This window comes from Engystomops pustulosus, chromosome 11, assembly GCF_040894005.1.
Source record: "Engystomops pustulosus chromosome 11, aEngPut4.maternal, whole genome shotgun sequence".
NCBI lineage: Eukaryota > Metazoa > Chordata > Amphibia > Anura > Leptodactylidae > Engystomops > Engystomops pustulosus.
Window position 1 is genome coordinate 40,016,269 of NC_092421.1, and position 24,305 is coordinate 40,040,573.

Here is a 24,305-nt window from a genome sequence, read left to right on the forward strand (position 1 = left end):
GGTGACTAGACACAATTTATGGATTACAGTTCTACTTTATAATAAAGACTTAACCTTCTATTCAGCATCATTGACAAAAATATCTACACTTTACACTTTCTGGGGTGAATATAAACTTCACAATTCAATCATGTTTGGAATAAAAGAACCATTTGGCCAAAAGAGGGTATCCCTACGAGAACCCAAGCAGGGACCCCAGTATGTGTTTACAATGTGTGTGTGTAATCTATATACAGGGTATGTGTACAATGGTTTATGTCCAAGTAGAATATATGTGTATTCTCAAGTATAATGTACAGAATGGGGATGCATTGAGGTATGTGGGGCCCCAATCCGAGTTTGCTCTAGGACCCACAGAAGTCTTGCTATGCCATTGGCTGCGCTTCCTGTCACCTCCAGTCTTTGTATGGAAGCAGAGGCGCAGAGGTGACATCACGACTATAGTTTGCACCCGCTCCAGCTTCTGACTGTGGACTGTGTAACGCTTAACTATAAATTGCATCTTGTAACTACTAAGTGCTAACTTATAGTATTGACATAAAAATGTATGGAGCCTGGAGCTCCTCAGGCTTATATGCATAATTTTAAAATACTATTTTTGAAAAAAAAACAGGGAATAAGAAGCTAAAAGAAGAGAGGATCCTGCAAGAGGGGAAACACACCAGTTTGTCAGTGCGCTTGGTTTACAATCCTTCATCCTGCCGGTAGATGTCCTTTAACCCCTTCCTGACATTTGACGTAATAGTACTGCATCGCGGGAGGTGCGTTCCCGCAAAATGCAGTACTATTACGTCAAACTTCTGGCCCCGACTCCTGAACGGAGCCGGGGCCAGAAGCTGCGAGTGCCTCTAACTGCCTCTAACACCCGCCATCGGAGATTTCTCCGATCGCGGGTGTCAGCCCCTAACAAGCAGCGTGTTAAAGGCATTTAAAATGAATCGGACACCCCCCCCCCCCCGCGGCGCTTACCGGGGAGGTCCGCTGTTCCGATTGCTGCCCCGGGACTGCCAGTGCCCGGGGCTGCGCAATCCTCCTTCTGGGAGCCGGGTCCATGCCTTCTGGCAGGACCCGGCTGTAACACACTGAGCATGCGCAGCAGCAGAAGTGTGTCACATAATACAGTGTAATACATCTGTATTACACTGTGTAATGTGAAGAAGAGCTTGAACAGTGGATCGCTTGTTCAAGCTTACCTGTAAAAGTAAATTAAAAAAGTTAAAAACATTAAATAAAAACATTTTTTAATAAAAAGAAATAATTAAAGTTAAAGTCCCCTAAACACAAATATTCCCTATACACATGCAATAAAGTGTGAAAAACACAAAATCGCCAAAAAAACCCACATATTTGGTATCTTCGCGTCCGTAAAGAACCGTACAATAACTCAGAATCATTATTGGACCCGCTCGGTGAGCTCCAAAAAACTAAACCCGGGAAACAAGACAAAAATGTAAATTTATCATAAAATCTCTGCACAAAAATGTTCTAAAAAGTGATCAAAAAAAGTTATGTGGGCCAAAATGGTACCACTGAAAAGAACAACTCAACACGTAAAAAATAAGCCATAAACTAGCTCTGTCAACCAAAAAATATTAAAGTTATGTCTCCGAAAAGATGGCAATGCAAAAACAAATGAGATTTCCTCTATATTAGTTTTTATCCAGTAAAATTGTAAAAATAAATGAAAAACTATATAAATGAGGTATCACCGTAATCGTAGTGATCTGTAGAATAAAGATGATATAGTATTTTAGTGTACGGTGTACGACCCCCAAAAAATACAAAAAGTAAACCAAAATTGACAATTTTCTTTTCACAAATACATTCAAGAGTTAATGAAATCTCATCAAAAAGCTACAGACCCACTAAAATGAAGTACAGGCGGTCCCCTACTTAAGGACACCCGACTTACAGACAACCCATAGTTACAGACAGACCCCTCTGCCCACTGTGACCTCTGGTGAAGCTCTCTGGATGCTTTAAAATAGTCCCAGACTGCAATAATCAGCTTAAAATTGTCTGCAATGAAGCTTTATTGATAATTCTTGGTCCTATTACAGCAAAAAAATTTGAAACTCCAATTGTCACTGGGGCAAAAAAAAAAATTGTCGGGAACTACAATGATAAAATATACAGTTTCGACTTACATACAAATTCAACTTAAGAACAAACCTACAGTCCCTATCTTGTATGTAACCCGGGGACTGCCTGTATTTGTAAAGTGCATCTCATGTCGTAAAAAATAAGCCCTTATATGTCCAAATTGCCCAAAAAATTAAGATTGTATAGCCAATAAAAAGTGACAATGCATAATCTGCTCTGAATAGCGCGGCTTCCCTTCATTGCCCTGGCGTGTGCCCATACAGCAGGTTACCACCACATATGGGGTATTGTTATACGCGGGAGGGATTGGGTATCAAATTTTGTGGAGAGTTTTGGTATTTTATCTACTGAAAATTTGTACATTTTTGAAAAACAGATTCATTTAGCCAAAAAACATTTCACTTTCAAAATTGCATCCGATTTTGTTTTAACCCCTGTAAAATAATTAAAGGGTTAACAAACTTCTACTAAAAGTTGTTTTATGTACATTGAGGGGAGTAGTTTCTATAATTTATGGGGTTTTACTTTTATTTAGGCCTCTCAAAGTGATTTGAAACCAGAGCAAGTCCCTCAATAGCAGGATTATTTATGAAAATGTGAAAAATCGCACCTAATGTTCAAAGCCCCATAACATCCTACAAAAATAAGAGTATGCATAAAAAAACCATGTCCACATAAAGAAGACATTCGGTGAATGTTAGTTATTAAGTATTTTTGCGGTTATGACTATGTATGGAAAAAGTTAGAAAATCAAGATTTTTTCCAAATTTTCACCAAATATCTGATTTTCTCATAAATAAATGCAAAACATACCACCAAAATTTTTCAACTAACATGAAGTACAAAGTGTCACGAGAAAACAATTTTAAAATAACTTGGATATGTTAAAGCGTTCCGAAGTTATAACCACTTGTAGTGACACAGGGCAGATTTGAAAAAATGGGCCGTGTCAGGAAGGTGAAAAGTGGCTTCATCGTTAAGGGGTTAAACAAATTTCAATAAAATGTATATTCCATGCAATATTAAAACATGTTTTATTGGAGTTAGTCTTTCCAAATACACTTTAATGAACTTGACATCCCTTTTCATTATTTATCTTATAGATTGCAATAGTTTAAGGTAAATTGTCAGGATAGGAGTTATCCCGGTTTTGCAGAAGTTGGTAGAGACACTAATCCTTCACTATGCGTACACGTTATACTAGGTGTGAAAGCGCCTTTCCAAACATTAAATTCTAGTGACGAAAGAGAGAAAAAAATTTAATCTGTTGGTAATCCGTATAAAATTATATTCCATATGATATTAAATCAGATTATATTGCAGTCAGGTGTATATTACAACAGCGTGTAATTATAACAGACATATGGGGAATGTATCCAAATTCCAGCTCCAATATATAAACCCATCAATCTTACATTCAGCATCACTTGAAACAGCTCTTCTCCAAATCTAGAGAACACAAATCTACCAAGAACCAGTCATGTCTGGAATCAAAGGAGGACCATGCGGCCAAAAGATCCAGTGCCAAGATCCATGCAAGAACCCATGCAAGGACCCCTGCCAAAAAATATCCATCTGTGTAGACCCCTGCCAAGACCGTAAGTCCTTACTTTACAATCTTTACGATACAGTTTATAATCTGCCTGGCTAATCTTTTTGGTAAAAATGCAACTGACTGGACCTATCGGGTCCTACCTTCTAACTTGACCCAAAGGATAGAGGGCATTTTGGTAATAATTCAAGGTTAAAATTTATAAGGATACACGGTTCACATGATTTTGTACATGTATCCCATAGAAAACATTCAAGAAACATTCATAGAAACTACCGATCACATAGCAAATAGTAAAATATTGGCAATGTCACAACATAGTTGAAAGATCATTCCATTCAACTTTATTTCATTCCCTATGCTTCCAGCATGTAAATCAGGACTTCAGTATCATGGATCTCACCACCATCATCATCATGACCACCATGGTCACCACCATCTACACAAACAAGGTAAAAATGTATCACTGCTATCATTCTAATTTTTACAGATTATGACATTTGAGGCAGTAATAACTTTATTTTAGATTTTAAATGTTATTGTATATTTGTAAATAATATTTACGAATGTCACTTTCACATCTTATATTCAAATTATGTTTCTCATAATGATTTCTCAAGGAAAATAAGATCTGTAAATGAGCTCTCCAGCTTTCAGAAAAGAAAGCTTAATCACTGTACAATCCACACTGTGGTAGACAATGTATTTTAACACACTAATGGATACAGTATCCAATCTAGGCAATGCTCTGTCTGCAGATTGAACACCAGATTGAAGTAGCATAGGTAACCAACTGTGATTTCAGCAGCTGATAACAAATATACATCATAAAGAACTGTTAAAAGTTTATGTACATTAAGTGTATCCACTTCTCCGCAATTTCGGATTTATATGTTGCAATATGTGAGTTTTACAATTCACTTTAGTATCCTGGGATACAAGAATATCTATTGAAATGGAAAACAGATGATGTTACTAAAATTAATAATGCAGGTACAAGAATATTAAACTAATCCTGTTGAATATACTTTGGTGGGTACATTGGTTTTACAACCAGAATAGTTCTGTTGGATAATAATTTGCAACAAATCAAAATACGGGACTGTAATAGAATATGGCAGACATTATCTATATGCAAGGTCCTGTCCACATCAGTGTTCTAACATTTGATATCTTTCTTGACAGATCCCTGCAATCCCTGCTGTCCTGATCCATGCAAAGAGCATGGAAGCTACTGCTGTAATAAATGAAGTTATTTCCCACAATGCAGTTTGAAAACTTCCTCCTTCTTGCTCAAAAGATCATATATAACCGTTCTCACGATTTAACTTTCTTGAATTGATTTCCTTTCATTATTATACAATAAAATATTACTTTGCATCTGAATCATATGTATTTCCTTACATACAAATATTAATTGGAACTGCCAAAGTTTCTAGACTTTTTGCTGCCTGAGGAAAACATTGAAAATGCTGTTTGCCTCCTGTATGATGATGCTACCTTACACACTAGTAATTATTCAGTGACACAGACATTAGAAGTATCTAGTACCTAGAGGATTTCTTTACAATTTCTTTAGGACATGGTTTATCTCTGCTGGATTCACATTCAAATGTCTTCATCTCTATACAGCACAACTCCACACGGCGCCTCTTAAAATACCACAGTCACTTACAGTATAATGGATCGTGTTCCTAAATATTTATTATTCTCACAACATAACTAAACACACTATTCCTTACATAAAACATCCTTTATATAATCACTAGAGATGAGCGAGCACTAAAATGCTCGAGTGCTCATTACTAGAGTCAAACTTTTTCCGATGCTCGAGTGCCAGTTTCGAATAACGAACCCCAATGAAGTCAATGGGAGACTGGAGCATTTTTCAAGGGGACCAAGGCTCTGCACAGGGAAGCTTGGCCAAACACCTGGAAACCTAAGAAAATAATGGAAACACCACGGAAATGGACAAGAAACACTCAGAGTGACCGAGTGAGGCGAGATAGCATCTAAAACACCCAATAATAATAGAACAAAACGTGCAGAAGAAATCAGACAGCAACCACAGAAGATGATTGCTATGCCAAGTTTCTAACCTACACTGACAGCAAACAAAAGGATGATTTTGTGCTGTGACTGAGTGTGTCACCTAACAAGGGCTGTTGGGTTCTTGTAGAATCACTCCTGCCTAACACTATTCTAATAGAACACCCTAACGCTTTCCCTGACCAGCAGCAGCTCTCTCCCTAGCAGCATCCAGACAGAGAATGACGCGAGCAGCGCGGGCAGGGGCTAGTCTATTCCAGGGTCACCTGATCTGGCCAGCCAACCACTGCTATCGACGTGTAAGGGTACCACGTGAAGCTGGGTGTTCTGCAGAGTCTCCTGGCTTGTGATTGGCTCTGTTTCTGGCTGCCAAAAATCTAAACACTGCGAGATGACATTTTCTCGAGTGGGCAAAATACTCGTCCGAGCACCGAGCAGTTGCGAGTATGCTAATGCTCGAACGAGCATCAAGTTCGGACGACTATGCTCGCTCATCTCTAATAATCACCCTTATAAATTATAGTATACACAGCACCCATGATTTATTATACATACCACACCCCCTGAATTACAGCACCCATTTCATTTATATACATTTCTGATACATTTATATACAGTGCCCCTAATTTATTTATAACAGCCCATATATATATATATATATATATATATATATATTATATATATTATATATGTATATATATATATATATATATATATAATATATACCTATTTTATATGCAGTGCTCCATATAAGGCCACTCAGTTTAATTGAAATACAGCCCCTATATAAAGATCCCCCATAGACATTTTATAGAGCCATGGTATCATATACCCCATAGGATCATATACAGCCCCCCCCCCCCCCCCAAAAAAGGTGACCTGTAACGCACCTCTCTGCCGATCAACTAAATTACACGTCTTTAAGGCGCCGTTAAGGCGCAGATGCACCCTTTTAATAGTTGTGGCTAATGGAGGAGATTTATAGTGAAAGTCCTGCTAATGTTACTATTTATTCAATGGGAAATGTATAACAACATGAGGGAACTCTCCTTACTTAACCCCTAAACGACTTGGTCTTTTCTTGTTTTTGTGTTTCCATTTTTCATTCCCCATCTTTAAAAATCTATCACTTTTTTATTTTTCCATGTGTGTAACAAATTGTACTTTAAAGTGAAGGTATTTAATTATCCATGCCGTGTACTAGGGAAAAAAATGATGAAAAAATGTATTCACACCATTATATGGGAGTCTCTGTGAGTGCCAAATGACATCTCCTTAATGCCGCAGCCCTTTTTCAATTTTGCATTTTAATTTTTCACCCCCCCCTCACCTTCAAAGATCTAGAACTTTTTTATTTTTCCATGTACAGAGCTGTTTGGTGGTATTTAATATTCCATGCCATGTACTGGGAAGCGGGAAAAAAAATTCCAAATGCTGTGAAATTGGTAAAAAAACACATTTGTGCTGTATTCTTTTGGGCTTGGATTTTACATATTTCTCTGTATGCCCCAAACAACAACTACTTTATTCTTTGGGTAAGTACGATTACGGGGATACCAAATTTGCATAGGTTATATAATGTTTTCATACATTCAAAAAAATTAAAACTTTTTGGGGGATTTTGCTGTCTTCTGGCGCTAATAACTTTTTTATACTTTGGTGTACAGAACTTTGGGAAGTGTCGTTTTTGTGGATTTTGATGACGTTTACAATGTTATCATTTTTAGGACTGTACAACCTTCTGATCACTTTTTATCCTCTTCACGCTCAGCGTCCGATGTTTTGGACGCAGAGCTGATGCCGGTTCAGCTCAAGATCTGAGCCGAACCAGCATCGGCAAACACGGGGTGACAGCCGTAACTGATAGCTGGCACCCCAATGTAACACCCGCGATAGGAGTGGGCTCCGATCGCAGGTGCTTAACACTGCTAATACCCTGCAATACATAAATATTGCAGAGTATTATCATGAACAAGCAATCAGATGAATCCTGTAATGTGGTCTTTAGACAGCCAGACCCCCCTGTGGTTTATAGACAGCCAGCCCCCACCTGTGGTCTATAGACAGCCAGCCCCCCCCCCCTGTGGTCTATAGCCAGACAGCCCCCACCTGTGGTCTATAGCCAGACAGCCCCCACCTGTGGTCTATAGCCAGACAGCCCCCACCTGTGGTCTATAGCCAGACAGCCCCCACCTGTGGTCTATAGCCAGACAGCCCCCACCTGTGGTCTATAGCCAGACAGCCCCCACCTGTAGTCTATGGCCAGCCAGCCCCCTGTGGTCTATAGCCAGCCAGCCCCCTGTGGTCTATAGCCAGCCAGCCCCCTGTGGTCTATAGCCAGCCAGCCCCCTGTGGCCTATAGCCAGCCAGCCCCCTGTGGTCTATAGCCAGCCAGCCCCCTGTGGTCTATAGCCAGCCAGCCCCCTGTGGTCTATAGCCAGCCAGCCCCCTGTGGTCTATAGCCAGCCAGCCCCCTGTGGTCTATAGCCAGCCAGCCCCCTGTGGTCTATAGCCAGCTAGCCAGCCCCCTGTGGTCTATAGCCAGCCGCCTATGGTCTATAGCCAGCCAGCCCCCAGTGGTCTATAGCCAGCCAGCCCAGCCCCCTGTGGTCTATAGCAAGCCAGCCCAGCCCCTTCTAAACTCTTTCTAAACCTTTTCTAATTATAGGACTCTAAAAACCCTAGCTATACTGTAGATCTTTTATTTTATATAAAAGTAGAAAAAAACATAACAATATATAACACAAACCAAACATAATATACAATATATACAATAACTTACCTGCTGGTCCAGCCAAATACACCAAATGGAAGAAACACTAATTACAACAAACCCCACCCAACCGATTATCACATACTAAACCAAACCAATAAACAAAGACAAGCAAATAAACATAAATGACCATAAATAGACATAAACGCACCCCATACCCTCTAATAAAAACACACCCCACACCGTTTTTTTCTTTTTCTTTTTTTTTCCTTCTCTTTATATGCCTAGCTATACTGTAACATACATAAATGCTGTGCCACATTGTGGTACTTGGTGGCCCGACCATCGGAACGGTCTCCTTGGCGGTCCAAGGTATTTATTCGTGTCGTGGGCAATGACCATCAGCAATTGGTGATAGTGGGAGTGGTTTGGGATGCAAGCATTAGAGAGGGAGTACCTGAACAGCCCCCTCAAGAAAACCCTGGACTGCAGAGGAGACTGTTCAGACAATCAGGCTGCTAAGTGCCACAGTGTGGCACTTAGTAATAGCTGTACTATAACCGCCCCTAGCGCAATGCTCAGATTTGAGGAAATACTGGACTCTTAAGGTCTCGGTTCATAAAATCTCTGCAGCAGTTTCAGAAACTATAACAGTTAAAATAATAATTTTTTTTGACTACAAATATAAATACTCCAGCAATTCTATGACATAGTTAGATATTATTTTACTTAAATTTTTTTAATATAAAATATCATCACGGGAGGGAGTGGCCTGATTATGGAGATGGCGGCGACCAGCACTGCCCGCAACCCCGCTTCAGGAACACCGAAGCCAACTACCCCTCCGGCTCATCACGGACCCACGGTACCTGGTAGCAAACATTCCGGCAACCTGCAGAGTCCACGCAGCTTAAGAAGTAGGCAAAGCCATCCAGGGGCGGCACGCCACATGTGGAAAAGGCAGGCACAGCTCATGCAACACAACCCTTCAGCGCGCCTGAACATGGAGGATCACCTGGGCTCACCCTACGCCGAGGCAGCCGGGAACACTAGAGGGGGTCCGCAGCCCCGAACATGGCACAAGCCTGCAGGTCACACAAGGGGATAATGGGGAGATACCGGGGGGATCCATGGGCAGATTAGTGGAGGTACCCACAGGCCGGGCGTTACCCTTCCCTACACCCCCCCACATTGAATCTTCCCGCAGGTACCACCATTTTAGAGGCCTGCACAGACCGGCAGCCAGCCGGTCTCCCTGCTCTCCTGAGTCCTCCTCGGCACTGGCACATAGTGCAGGCCGAAGTTTATTGCCCTGCATCCCTAGGGATTCTCTCACAACCCTCCTCACCACCTCAGGGGACACAGCCTGCCACTACATGCAACATGGTGGTGCAACAAAGTAACATGGAGGCACCTGCACCTTGCCCACCGGCAAAGATGCCTCCTGAAACACTAGGGGTAGCACTTACTGAAGCAGCCAACAGGTCGGGAGAACCCCAGGACCAGTACCCTTTCACCACAGCTCCCTAAATCACCAGACCAGCCGTGGTCTCCCGTCCAGCCTCCCATTACACCTCGATTCTGTTGACGTCATGGGTCTCCAGGGCACATACCCAGGCCTTACCATCTCCCCCTACTTCCTCCCGAATGTTTAAGACTACACAATCCCCAGAGTCTGTGTCAACCCCACAATTATTTGTATCCAGCCCCACAGCGTCCTCATACGCTTCACCAGTCTTTATGTCTCCATCAATAGATGCACAGCAAGTTCTGGATGGTCTAGCTGAATTGCGTAACTTCAAAAACCATCTGAAGGCAACAGTGACTAAAGAAGACATGGAATGTTTCCCGCTGTGAGCAATCATATGTCGCTGAAGTGGCCACCCTGAGAGAGGAAGTACAGCAGCTTCAGGCCAGGACAGGGGCGAATGAAGTGGCACAGGCGGCCTTACAAGACTGAACGGACTCACATGCATCCATGCTTGCAACCCACACCTATCAATTGCAATACCTTTCAGATCATCTAGATGACTCCGAAAACAAGGGCAGGAGGAATAACATCCGAGTGAGGGGCCTCCCGGGAAGCGGTGGAATCCACAAACCTACACGGTGCACGCATTTCTCTCTTTAATTAATTCCTTGAGGTACCAGGGGAAACCCCACTAGAACTGGGTAGAACCCACCGGGCTCTTCAGGCACGCCCCTTAGCACATGACCCGCCCCGAGATGTCATCTGCCAGGTACGCCGGTAGAGAAAGCTCTAATGAACAAAGCGAGGTCTCTATACCAAATATCTTACAGATGATGATGCGATATCCAGCTATTATCGGACCTCTCCAGGTTGACCCTGCTCAAAAGACAGGCTTTTTGGCCCCTGTTAGAGACTCTAAGACAACATATTATCCCCTACACCTGGGGTTTCTCATTCAGGCTCCAGATCCGCCATGGGGCCTTACTCACATAATTTGTCACCCCTGCGATGTACCCTCAGTAGTGGAGATTCTCAATAAACCGTCCCCTGATCCACCAGTGGAGTGGAGTAAAGATACATTTATCTATCATATGAATTTGATTAGTCAAAGTTAGCAGCGCAATATTGTATCTGGTAGCCCACAACTACTTCTAATTTTAGACCAGCAGGGGGAGTGTGTGTTCCAGACATCAAGCTCTACCACCGGTCCTCCGTACTGGTGCGGTTGCTAGATTGGCAATATAATTTACCCTCCAAGCAATGGGTCCACTTAGAACAATATAGTACCCCAATTCCCATTAGGGTACTACCATGGTTCTCCTCCCAATGCATGGAGGTGGAGCTCCAAATGCTGTTCCTAGCTCAAACATTGAAAATGTGGAGATTACTCAGCGTAAGGTACTGTCTGCCCTTTGAGACCCCTCATGCCCCTCTTCCACAATCTGGATTTACAATCGGCATTCTCCAAAACAAGGGTTGCTACAGCCATGAAGACCTCTGCATGCATGATATCCTCAGAGAGGCACCGATCCCATCACACCAAGAATTGCTACCGACCTCCGCTAATCTATCATGGCTGGAATCAACTAAGTTGGAATCATTCCTTAGACATCCTGGTCCCATAGCAGCATTTTACACCCAGCTCACTCCGATGAGACCCTTTTCCACTCAGAGTCCCCTCCGGTACACTGCATCTCTCAAATTTATAGCCTCCTGCTGAAGGAGTCAGATATTTCACCCTTACCCTATATGGCAGGATGGGCAAGGGACCTATGTGTCTGGTTATCTATAGAGGATTGGAATAAGGCATTCTTGTGTACACATAAGCTTTCGGTGGCCTGCTCATCTCATGAGCACAATTACAAAATTCTTGCTAGGTGGTATAGAGTTCCAACCCTTCTGCACTCTATCTACCCTTCGATCCAGGACACATGGTGGAGTTGTGAAATGAACAAAGGCACCATGCTACACGTTTGGTGGACACGCCCTGAAGTTTCTTCTTTCTGGAACCAAGTGTTTTATGTTACAGCTTAACTCACGGGACAATCGACTCCTAAAAAAACAGATTATTTATCGCAAAGTGCCAACAAAAAAATTTAATTTGTGATTTATACTCCCTTTTTTGTCACAGCTTTCATTGATACCAGCATTCTGAGGACACCAATAAAGCAGGAGATAGTCCCAGGTACAGCTGATACATTAAAATAGCTCTGTGCACAGCAAGTCCTGGGCTGTCTGGGACTGCAGGAAGATACCTAGAGTCATCTCTGGTGATGGCCTGAGTGCCCACAGAAAGGGCTCTGAGTGCCACCTCTGGCACTAGTGCCATAGGTTAGCCATCACTGGGCTATTGGAATACAAAAACGTAATCTCCTAAGATTCTCACTCATTGCAGTGAGGTCCGTCATAACCTGTAAATGGTGTACCAATACATGGAAGAGATCATTGCTGATCATTGCTCAGATACAGACACACAATATGTCATACACACATTATGTAATCAGAACGGATACTCATGACAATAATTATGACTTTTAAAAAAACTAAAGCTGAAACTACCTTTATGCGTCAGCAAAATACTTCAGATCACATCTCACTACCCTATTTATCCAGGATCTTAATTTTTTTTACTTACCTTAAAAAGGTAGATTATACATGTCATTCACCACATTACTTGACAGGTATTTTCAAAAGACCTGGATGGATAAATCATTAGCCATAAAAGCAGTTTATTCTAAGATTTAACTGACATGAGCTGTCTTCCTGTAAACACCCAATTTCAAAGAAACAATTATAAGGAAATAAACATTACGTTCCCATAATAAACGCATGTCGCCATCTGGTATGCAAGGTTGAGAGTATAAAAGAAACCTTTCTAGAGCATCCCTACAACCTACTGCAAGTCTCCCTTTCTGATCCTATCCTAGAGAACAATCAGAAAGCCAACATGTCAGGGGTTAAAGGACACTGCCAACAGAAGTCCCAATGCAAGGATCCTTGCCAGAAGCAAGATCCCTGCCAGAAACAAAATCCATGCCAAAAGCAAGATCCCTGCCAGAAGCAGAGCCACTGCCCAGACCCATGCCAGGATCGTAAGTACTGTAGTATTTTTTTAAGGAACCACTACTTTGAAACACACTTCAAAGTAAATATCTCCTTACAATCAGTATATTTAGACTCTCACAGTCTACTTGTGGTTTACCTTATTTTAGAAGTTTACATATTAGGACAGTAAAACTTATAAATGTATAAGAATAAACTTATTTCACTTAATATTAAAGAGTAACCGTCATTTGAAAAAAAATTTTGGATATTTTTGTTATGTTGTAGGGTCGGTAATTTCAAGCCCTTTTGCAATTGGATTAGTTAACGGACTCTTGCTCCTTCCTCTTGTATTCTGCAGACTTCCCCCTGTTGTCAGTGACTCCTGATATGGCTGTTGCTAGGCACATTCCGTCTCCACTGAGGAGCTGACTATGGAGGTAGAATGAGATAGGAGATGGATAGATAGGATATACATAGATAGATGATCGATAGAGGGAAAATACTTTGACGAATGACTCCCAGGGACAACTGGAGCAGAATTATGTTTTTTAGTTGTTTTTAGCTAAGAATGACAGCTACACTTTAAGACCAAGTATTTACCAATTTCAGTTTTTTGACAAGAGTTGGGAGAGATGAAGCCAGAAGTGTTCTTTGTACTTCCTTTCTTCTATTCTTAAAAACCGCCACAAAAACGGCTATGCAATTTTTGTGTTTAACAAATCCTTACATTCGCACCATGGATTAACCATGGACCTATGTGTTCAGGACTCACAGTAGGTGACCAATGCACATGGTTTATCTGTAATAGCAGCTCTAAAGGCGAGTTTCATTAAAGTAAAAAAATTATCTTTATTTGATATTCCAATTTAGGACCTGAAATGGTGACAAGAGGATTTTTAAAAAGGAAAAAACAGCAACTACCAGGATAAAGGATTGTGAACCAAGCACACTGACATACTGGTGTGTGCCCCCTCAGCCAGGATCTGCTTATCTTTTAACTTCTTATGCCCTTGTTAAAAAAATGTCTTTACAAATTATGAAAATAAGCCTGAGGGGGTCCAGGCTCTATTAACAACTACAAAGGCTGGGGCCCCTCAGGCTCATTTGTATAATTTTAAAAAACAGGACAGAAGAAGCTAAAGTGCAGATCCTCCCTGAGAGGGCACACACCAGTATGTCAGAGTGCTTGGTTTACAATACTTCATCCTGGTGGTAGATGTACTTTAAGGTTAGATTTGTTTAAATATAAGAAAGTTAACTCTAAATTATGTTATTCTTCTTTCAGCCTGCAAGCCTGTACTGCAATGCAAAGGTATAAAGATATGTTCATTTCCATAAATATATATTGATCTACCTAGTCAATGTTTAACTGTAATATTTCCCTGTTATGGTACCTTTACTATATGCACCACATGTTTACAATGTAAATACTACAACCGGTATAGGTTACCATAGTTTAAGACAAAAGCATTATTAATATTTCGTTTTTGTTAATACTTATATATAGTTTTTAAACTATTTTACAAAACAGGATCCTAATTTTATTTTAAATACTAGCTCATTGCTTAATTTTGCGTGGGATCAGACAATCTTGATTGAGGATCACATGTTTCTATGTAACTAACCATAAGAAGCTTATATTTTGTACATTTACGACTCATTGCTAATACAGAAGGTAATGCTTTCTTCAAAGGCAAACCAAAAAACTTAATTCTGGGGCCACTCTCCAACTATTTATAAATAGCATTTGTCACAGCATTGCAAAATTCTAAAATTAGGCCAAAATAAATATTTCACAATCCAGGAATAAATATTGACACAGGATAGTGGATAAGAAGATGATCGGTGATGATCATCTGCTGGGATTCCCACCGATCAGAAAAATGGGACTGGTTCTTACTAATAGGTGGGAAAGAAGGAGCAGCATGCATCCTGTCGCTCCATTCAATTATATGGTAGTGTCAGGTAATGCTAAGGGTAATTTGTGACACTCCCATTTCAGTGAAAACAGTAGCTGGATGCACGCTTGTCCTGCCACAACACCTATATACAAAAAACAGGATACCCACTTTCCAGATTACCAAGTGTCCCTTTCTCCTATGGATAACTTACAAAGTTGGTACAACAAGAGCAGTCTGGGCAAATTTAAGAGATGCAGATAGCAAACTGCGTGGAATAAAAAGTAGCATGCCACTGATTTTGTAAAACTATGGTAAATAGTTTACATTCATACTAGAATCAAAAACTGTCTCTGCTTTCCTTTCTAGATCCTTGCAACCCCTGTGCTCCTGATCCTTGCCAATCTCAAGGAAAACAATGCTGAATGGACAGGCCTTCAAGACTATAAAAGATACTTATTGTCCTTTATGTTAATGCATACGCCTTAAATCATACTTTAACTTAAATACATTGCTTGCTGCTAAAGAGTTAAATAAAAGTTTCCTGATGCAAAATGCTGTCATCTGCATTTTATGAAAATTAAGGACAAAATCGGGCTTGTCTGAAGTTATCATCTATATCCATAGAAACTGTATATGCCCATGTGGTCTAGTTTGCTGCAGCACAATACAAAATTTTCTGGGGCTATATTCTTCTTTGCTGCAGAAAACTTTTAAAAAGTGGTCTCAGGCCTCTTTTACGTTGGCATACAGTATGCTTGCCATAAACACAGGAAAAGATAGGGCATGATCAGCTTAGAAAAAACGGTTGATTTTCAGTTTGAGAAGAGCTGATGGTAAGACAGTTCAGCCCAATAATAAATTGGGGAGACTATAGACCACAACTAGTAAATAACAGATCCATAATTAAATCAATAAATATTATATAAAATTAAACTTGCCCACGAAATAAAATTGTAAAATTCTAATCTAGGAATGTTTACAATTTTAAAAAAACTTACTTTACAATTTTACTCAGTTTTATTGCTGTTTTACCTCCTATCACTCAGCGATGGTCAGCTTAAGGTTACCGTATAAGAGTGTGGGTGGGGATCCTCAAAGCAGTCAAATTATTATCCCTGTGGTGCAAGGAGATGCTGTGTGCTGACAATGTGCTAAGATGATCAGGGTACAGGTTTTTCTACACTTTCATTTAGCTTCTGAACATTCTACTAGTATGTGACACACAGAAAAAGAAAGATTAGATAGATCAGAGATGAGAGATGATGCAATCTATGAGATGTATACAACACACGATGACACATTGGTAGAACACACACAGTCAGCTCTGCTACATGCTGCCTCCGCCTGCTATAAAGATCGTATCTGTAGCTTGTAGAGTAAGTCTGTGCATGCTGCTTACAGGCAGTCAGTGTTTGTGAGTGTGTGAGCTCGTCCTCACAATGGAGGGGGAGCTGCAAAGATCATGCTGCAGGGAGCAGACACGAGAAACAATTGATGAGAAGAATCTGTCCTGCCCAATCATAAAAATCAGAAGATTTACAGTCGGATTCCGGGGCAACCGAAATTGTATACACCAGGACTGATAGGTTGAAAAAATCCTTTAACATTTAATTTTCATACATGTCAAATACACAATGCTTTTAAATCCACAAAAAAACCTGCACAACAAGGATATAGGGACAAGTGGGCATGGATGGCCCAAAGCTGATCTGAGCACAGCTTCCCTGCCCCTTACACAGGGGCATGGCCCAAAGTGACGGTGCAGGACACTAGGAGAGACACTGGTAAGTATATATATTTTTTTTTATAATGCCATTGAATTTCAGCTCGGAATAGTTCACAGGCTAATGCCAATTGAAAGCAACAAATCATTCCAGGCCCCAATTACTCTCTGGATCAATTTGAACTATTGACAACTGCTCTCCAGAAAGGCATTCAGGCCCCTCTTGAACATGTACAGAGTAACAGACATAATATGTTGTAGCAGCGAGTTCCACAGTCTCACTGGTCTCACAGTAAAGATTTGCTGTCTATTGTGACAACAGCAACTTACATGAGCATACAGGATACCATCTTGTCTTGGCCATGTCGGTTGTATTTCACTGAATAAATGTGTCAGGGCGAGATTCCAGGTAAGCAAAAATGTCTTGCATCATATGTTACTATTCTGCCTGGAGTCCTGACACCAGCACAGTGATAGTTGTGTGAAAACCTTTCACCACATTGTGGAGGGTCCCTTACCATTGATACCGATGTATTTACAAGTAACTGAAAGGAATCTCAGAAAGAACAACATCATAGAAAAGGGGAGGGAATATATTAGGACCATCATGGTGGACTCATGGAAATGACTACTAGACTCAACTACTTCAAGTCTTCCATGTTGACCCCATGAGTGCCACATGGATATATACTAAATATCATATTATATTTACTGCCTTTAAAACTTTCCATCTGCAGGAAAGGTCCTTGACCATTAAGTGCTTTAGGCGGTAATGTCTTAGAATGGTAAGGGGGCTAGACCAAATACAGGCAGTCCCCGGGTTACATACAAGATAGGGACTGTAGGTTTGTTCTTAAGTTGAATTTGTATGTAAGTCGAAACTGTATATTTTATCATTGTAGTTCCCGACAATTTTTTTTTTTTGCCCCAGTGACAATTGGAGTTTCAAATTTTTTTGCTGTAATAGGACCAAGACTTATCAATAAAGCTTCATTGCAGACAATTTTAAGCTGATTATTGCAATCTGGAACTATTTTAAAGCATCCAGAGAGCTTCACCAGAGGTCACAGTGGGCAGAGGGGTCCGTCTGTAACTATGGGTTGTCTGTAAGTCGGGTGTCCTTAAGTAGGGGACCGCCTGTAGCTGCATTACATATTTGTTGGACTGTATGTAGCACTACCTCTTTTTGCCCAGGATGGGGTCAGGGCCCTGGTGGAATGTGCCCTGACATTAGGTGTTAGAAAACCTTTCACTGTTTAACAATAGTTTATTACTGGACATAACCAGCTAGATCAATAGATGATTTGAGGTAGACCTTCCTTTGTTCTTCCCCAAATAGGATATAAAAAGGTAATTTTCTATTATCCAGGAGGCTGTAGCTTCTAGATATTGTAGAATTGCCCATCTAACATCTAGGGAGTGCCAGCTTTCCTCTCTAACTGAACGAGGGTCACTACAAAAGGAGGGAAGAATAATTTCCCTATGGAAATCTATGGCTACCTTTGGTAGAAAGGAGGGATCTAATAAGTAAATCTGTCCTCGGCAATTGTCAATTATGGATTCCAAGTAGACAAAACCTGGTTACTCAAGACCAGCAGCAAAGGTCAGTCACCCATAGCAGAAGAGTGTGAGTGGAGACTTCAGATCAGCTCCACAGACAGACCTGCAGCAAGGAATTCTTATTTGTCAGAATCTGACATTACATCCAGGTTTCCTGCCCAGCCGCAACATTACTTCTGCTGCTGAATGCAATGGAGGTATGCAGGAGGAAAGGATCACCGATCCCCCGGAACCAATTTAATCAGGGTCAACCGAGAACCCCGAGTGCTGCTAGGCATTATAAGTAAAGTACGCCCCCAACCCATATTAGAGGAGAAGGCCTCTCACATTTCATCCTGAAGGGACAGGAAAAACACTGGCGTCAAGTACAAAGGGAGGATTTTTAATCTCTCTCAGTTTCCTTTCCATGTAGGGGGTCAGAGGTCAACTTCCACGTGGCCATCACAGGGGATAACATGGAAAATTGAGGCCCTTAGAGAGCAGCAATCTCTTGGCTTCAGGCAATAAATGGATGGAAAGAATGAAAATCTTCACAAATTGCTTGTTACTGACCCCAGATGTACCATGGTCAAGAGCCTCTGAGGGTCCAGGATGATTGTCCTGTTAAACCATTAATACTCCTATTTTGTTGTTAAGCCCAAATCTTTTCCTCTGCCCCCTCTACACAGACTCTGGATGTGTGTTTCGTTTAGAAGCTTTTTGAGTATGCAAAAGGTACAAAATAAATTGATAGCGTTTTTAAAGGGAATGGTTTTGGTGGAGGGAATGTGGGTTGCTCCTTGGGTTTGTTTTAAAGGGCTGGGGTCTATTATCGGCAAATGAGGGATTGGTGATCTTTTCAAGCCTAATCCTAAAAAAAAAGACATTAGACCAGTTTGTTGTAGGTAAAGGGAAACAGGACTGGGTGCAATAGGGCTAGGAAGAGACTCATTCTGGAAAGGTTGAAGGACAGACTTTTGCATAAAATGCTGGTTTGGTTTTCCTCAGAAATATAGCCATGGGTGGCGAGTGAGGAGAAATTAAAACAAGATGGTGGGTCCGATATGTTCGATGTAGTAACTCCCACAGGTTCACCAAGCAAGTTACAGGAACCAATTAAAGTAGGGGAGTTTTTAAGTGCTATCATAAGAAAATGTCTCTGTTGTGAAATTATCAGGGACATAGTCGATTTCTTTGCTTGTGAAAATACAGGTGAGACTTTCAAAATTCATCAGATTCACATGTGATTCTTCCTATGTTATCTATGCAGTGGAATGCATGTGCAGTCTCCAGTATGTGGGCTGTACCTTGCAATCCTTGAAGATGCAGTTTAATGACTATTGTCTCAAAACTAAAACAGGTTGCCTGAAACAAGGTCTATCTTAGCATTTCCCCACTGCACATAAAAACTGATCTGATATGGGTCACTCCTATTGGATAAATCGCTATTACTAACCGTCAGGACCTGGTATATAAAATGGAAACAAGTTGGATTTACAAGATTCAATGCTTGTCCCCTAATGGTCTAACTTAAGTAATTGAATCCGTTTGACCCTTGGCTTTTTGAAGCTCTACTACTTTCTAAGCTTTTGTGCCGCTGAGTTCGAGAACAGGATCATTTTGTCAATATTGGCTTCCGTAGCCGTCTAGCGATCTCCTGCATTTGTGCGCCCTGTCCCCTTTTTGAGTATTCTATGCTATTTCTCTTCACTGTACAATTGTATGAAATATGGCATTTTTGTACATTTATCCACTTGCATGTTTTTATTTTTTCCCATTTTGTCTGGAAGGGATGTACAGATCCTCACTGAAGTATAAGAAAAACAGTCGCAAAAGAAAAAAAAACAAATAAAATTCTTTTATATTTTTTTTTATTTCATGCAGCACATAAATCATGTCAGTAGCATGTGACAGTGTCAGTGATTACACAACTCATGCATGAAGTCTTCCTGTGGAATTAATACAATAAAGTGCTGATGACATCTAGTGGTTAACGTTGAGTCTATATCAGACTATTATTTTGCACTGGTCATATTGTGTGTAAGTAGTATCTTAAACTCTACAAAGTAGTTTTTCTATTTAATGGTGCAATGGTTTTACTGGGTGCTAGTCTCCAGAGAACAATTCTGTTAGATGGCATGAACCATACTTTTATCAGTGATTACTGGAGGCTGTATATAGTGGTTACGGGGGGCTGTGCGTAGTGGTTACTGGGGGGCTGTACATACTGATTTCTGGGGGGGCTGTACATAGTGATTTCTGGGGGCAGGGCCGGCGCTATGGGTAGGCAAAGGTGGCAATTGCCCAGGGCCCCCAGGGAGAAAGGGGAGAATCTCTTCTTTCAAATGAATCTTGAATTTTGTTTCTAGGTGCTATGGATCTAGAGATATTCAGGTTTAAAGTGAGAATATCAGGTGCCATTTTTATATATAAATATCTCCGTTTTCCTACATTTTAGAAACACAAATTTAGATTCATATGAAAGAGGAGACTTTCTTCTTTCATAGGAAAAAAGAAGTGAGGTTCTATGAGTCACAGAACCAGAGATACAGCCCCCTGAAGTGTCTCCCCCATCTCCAGATTCTTAGCCATCAGGCTGCAGGGAGAACACACTGCACACAGGAGCTGCTGCACCTCACAGATAATGGAAATATTCACTTTATATGTTACTAGTACTACATTTTGAGAAGGGATAATATCAACTAATATTCATGTTTTTAACCCTTCTCTATGCAAATCTAAGAACACACTTTGGGCCACATGTATCAATCGTTTTTTTTTCTGTTGTTTTTGCGCCTTTTCATTCAGGCGCACCGTTTTTGTGCCATTTTTGCGACTAAATGCCAAACTAGCTGCGCAGCAAAAATAACCAGCTTTCCCTCATTTATCCTAGCAATCCAGATGTTTTGATGCGCCTAATGATATTCATCACTTGCGACTTTTCATTTAGGTGCAAAAACTGGCGCAAAAACACTCCAGCCTGAAGGTGGCGTTATCTGAGAAGAAAGCACTGAGCCCCTTTGCAGAACAGCTCATTTCTAGCAGCAAAGCTCAACCAGACACTGCAGACACTAGAACAGATCATACAGACATGAGATACTCTGCAGACAGGAGCTGCAGACTCTATTTACACTTCATCACCTTCTATTTACAAAACATTCTGCAGAATCCTGAGCTCACAGCAAGAGAGAAGAGAATGTTACAGAATGTTGCAGATAGTACTGACAATAGTCCCCCGTGTAATTCTGCACAGTATCACCAGTGTGTCTGAGGGGGATACTGTGCAGAATTACAGGGGGGCAGCAGGAGATCAGCACTGGGGGATCCCTTCCAGGAGAAGCCACTGCTGAGGAGGTCACTGGGTGCTGGGTGTCACACACCTGGGTGCTGCTGTGAGTGTTATCTTCATGCTGGGATGTGGGAGAAGCAGAGAGGAGCTTGTAGCAGGATCACATGTAAGTGCCTGAATCTAACATTACGCCTAAACTGCGCCAAAATTGCGCCTAAACTGTGTTAAAGTAAAGTGATTAATAAGAGGCAGGAAATTACCTTATCACAGATGGTTGTAGCTTGTGATAATTCTGTAAAACAGTGCGCCAGAATTTAGGCACAACTACTACTCTTAGGCGCACAAAAGTGATAAATGTGGCCCATTCTCTCTTATTCCCTTTTATTTTGTGATAGTTATTTTTTGTTGGGAAAATTGACTGATACGATGAACATTCAATCCTCTTTGCTTAACGTGACTACACCACGACCAGAGCATGTCCATAAAGTTATATGTAACACCAAAAACACACACACATGTCCTGGAATAAAGTTTTTATTTCCCCCCATCCTCCGTTATTTACACCGATGTTATGACGTTCTCACTCTCATTCTTATGAAGCGCGGAGGGTTCTGTTATTGTGCGGATAATACAATGGCCACATCTAAATGTGACTTATTATCTCATTAGCTTGGTTTATGGATATATAGTTATTTATTTGGGTTACCATTGTGTAAGGAACAGACAATGATACATCTGTGTGAATTTTCTGCAGTTCCCTTTGCTGCATATTTTGGTGAATATACACATGTGGGGTCTGTATGATCTCCTCACATCTTACTGTTTTAGGAAAGTATATTTTCTTTATATAAGTATCTGGATTTGTACATATTTTAGAGGAAATTTTGAATGTTAATTGCCAAATGCATCGCCTGGTTGTCTGCTTTCAAAATTCTATAGGTTTTATGGCGCCTTTACTTTTTATTCTGTTTTATTGATATATTTTGCAGGTTGTGACTGTCTAAAAATGTCTAGCTGAAAAGAAGATATCTAGTTATTACAGTTTTAGTGATATTATGTGGATTTATTCATGTGAACATATCAATAGGGCACATTTGTGAACTCTACAAATGTCCATGTTTGGATAAAATTTTTTGCCATCAAAGTCAAATTTTAAGTATTTTTAATAAAATGTTTCAATTTGAATCAAAATTGCATGAAGGCGCCTATGTCTATAAAATCTTTGATGCAATTTTGAAAATGGGGCAAGTGTCTGCTTTCAGAAAATATCAGTCCCTCTCCCCAATGGGCCTCACAGTCTAATCAACCTACCAGTAATTTTTTGGAGTGTGGGAAGAAACCGGAGGACCCGGAGGAAACCCACGCAGACACAGAGAGAACATACAAAATCTTTGCAGATGTTGACTAGCGCTGCAAGGCTGTAGTGCTAATCACGGAGCCACCATGCTGCCCATAAATCTCCCTATCATTTATCTATCTCCTATAAAATTCTCCCATATTACAGTTTGTTTTACCATACTAAAGGAGCCTCTTGCTGACTGTGACTGGTCATAAAATAGTTTTATTTTGGGGCCCCACTTATAGTTTTGCCCAGGGCCCCACTTTCTCTAGAACCGGCCCTGTCTGGGGGGGGGGGGGGACTGTACATAGTGATTGCTTGGGAGGGCTGTACATAGTGATTGCTGGGGAGGCTGCATATAGGGATTGCTGGGGAGGTTGCATATAGGGATTGCTGTGGGCTGTACATAGGGATTGCTGGGGGCTGTATATATTTATTGTGGGGGGCTGTATACAGCGATTGCTGGGTGGCGGTATATAGTGATTACTGGGGCCTGAATACATTGATTACTGGGGTAACTATATAGTTGTTGCTGGGGGGGCTGTAAATAGTGATTGCTGTTCCCTGTCTGGGCTACATCTAATGGGGACCCCACCAGATTTGGCAGCCAGGGGCCCCCATCAACCTTAATCCGGCCCTGAACACACCTGTGTGTTCTGTGTGGATCAGAATTTGCGATCTATGCACACTTATAATATCACTGAATGTCTCACATAAATTTATACGGGCTGCACTGGTGCAGGCAGTTTATGGAGAGTCAGACTAAAAACGGCTGGATGTGATATACAGATCCTCACTGAAGTATAAGAGAGGTCAGGAAAAAACTGTCGCAAAAGAAAAAAAAAAACAAATAAACATCTGAAAACCAGCCAAACACACCGATTAATCCCCCCACCCCCACCCCCTATGTTCACTTATTTATTGGCATTAGCGTTTGTTTTTCTGTTGGGCAATCCCAGGGTTTTTTCTTTTGTGCTTGTTCCAACAGATTTACACGTAGTGTGGGCACCAAAAAAACCAAATTTTTCTGACACTCACACCTTTTTTTTGTTGCTCAATTTGGCAGTAGTTTTTGAATCTGTACGACTTCCTGCACTGCATAACATGACTACCAAAAATGGCTAGAAAAGTAGAATCTGCTCAGTCCTTATGCACCAACAGTACAGATTTATCCACCCTATGGCACTTATGAGCCCATACGCGCAGAAGCTTCTCAAGTAGGTATAGAAGTTTTGGTCTATTTTATTGCAGCAATGCTGTTAAAGATAGAGGTGGAAACTATGTTCCGTCTATTGAGCAGGCATCTGATTTTCCCAAAAGGCCATGGAAAATTTTGGACATAAAGGGTGTGATGGGAGTATTTTAGCACTTTGTCCTATAGGTTCTACAAAAGTAAGCAGGCCATCAACCTCAAACAAGTTGCTGGTTATCGCATGAATATTAATATTTACGTGGGTAATAGAGGCTAAAAGCTAAATTTGCAGTGCAGAGAGGATGGGGAGAGGGGGCAGTCCTGTCATGTACCATTCTTAAGAATCAGGATTCTTAAAAAGTGGAAGCATAAGGTAAATTTACTCTTGC

General features: G+C 41.0%; 2 long non-coding RNA genes across 2 annotated transcripts in view; one reads left to right on the forward strand and one right to left on the reverse strand.

Moving 5' to 3' along the window:
• The window catches only part of LOC140105820 (uncharacterized), a 572,683-nt gene that overhangs the window by 500,656 nt on the left and 47,722 nt on the right, over positions 1 to 24,305 (reverse strand). The window lies entirely within an intron of this gene.
• On the forward strand, positions 3,546 to 4,965 carry LOC140106259 (uncharacterized). The gene is made up of 3 exons (XR_011850746.1): positions 3,546 to 3,701; positions 4,024 to 4,107; positions 4,841 to 4,965. It is a non-coding gene; the product is annotated as an uncharacterized lncRNA (long non-coding RNA).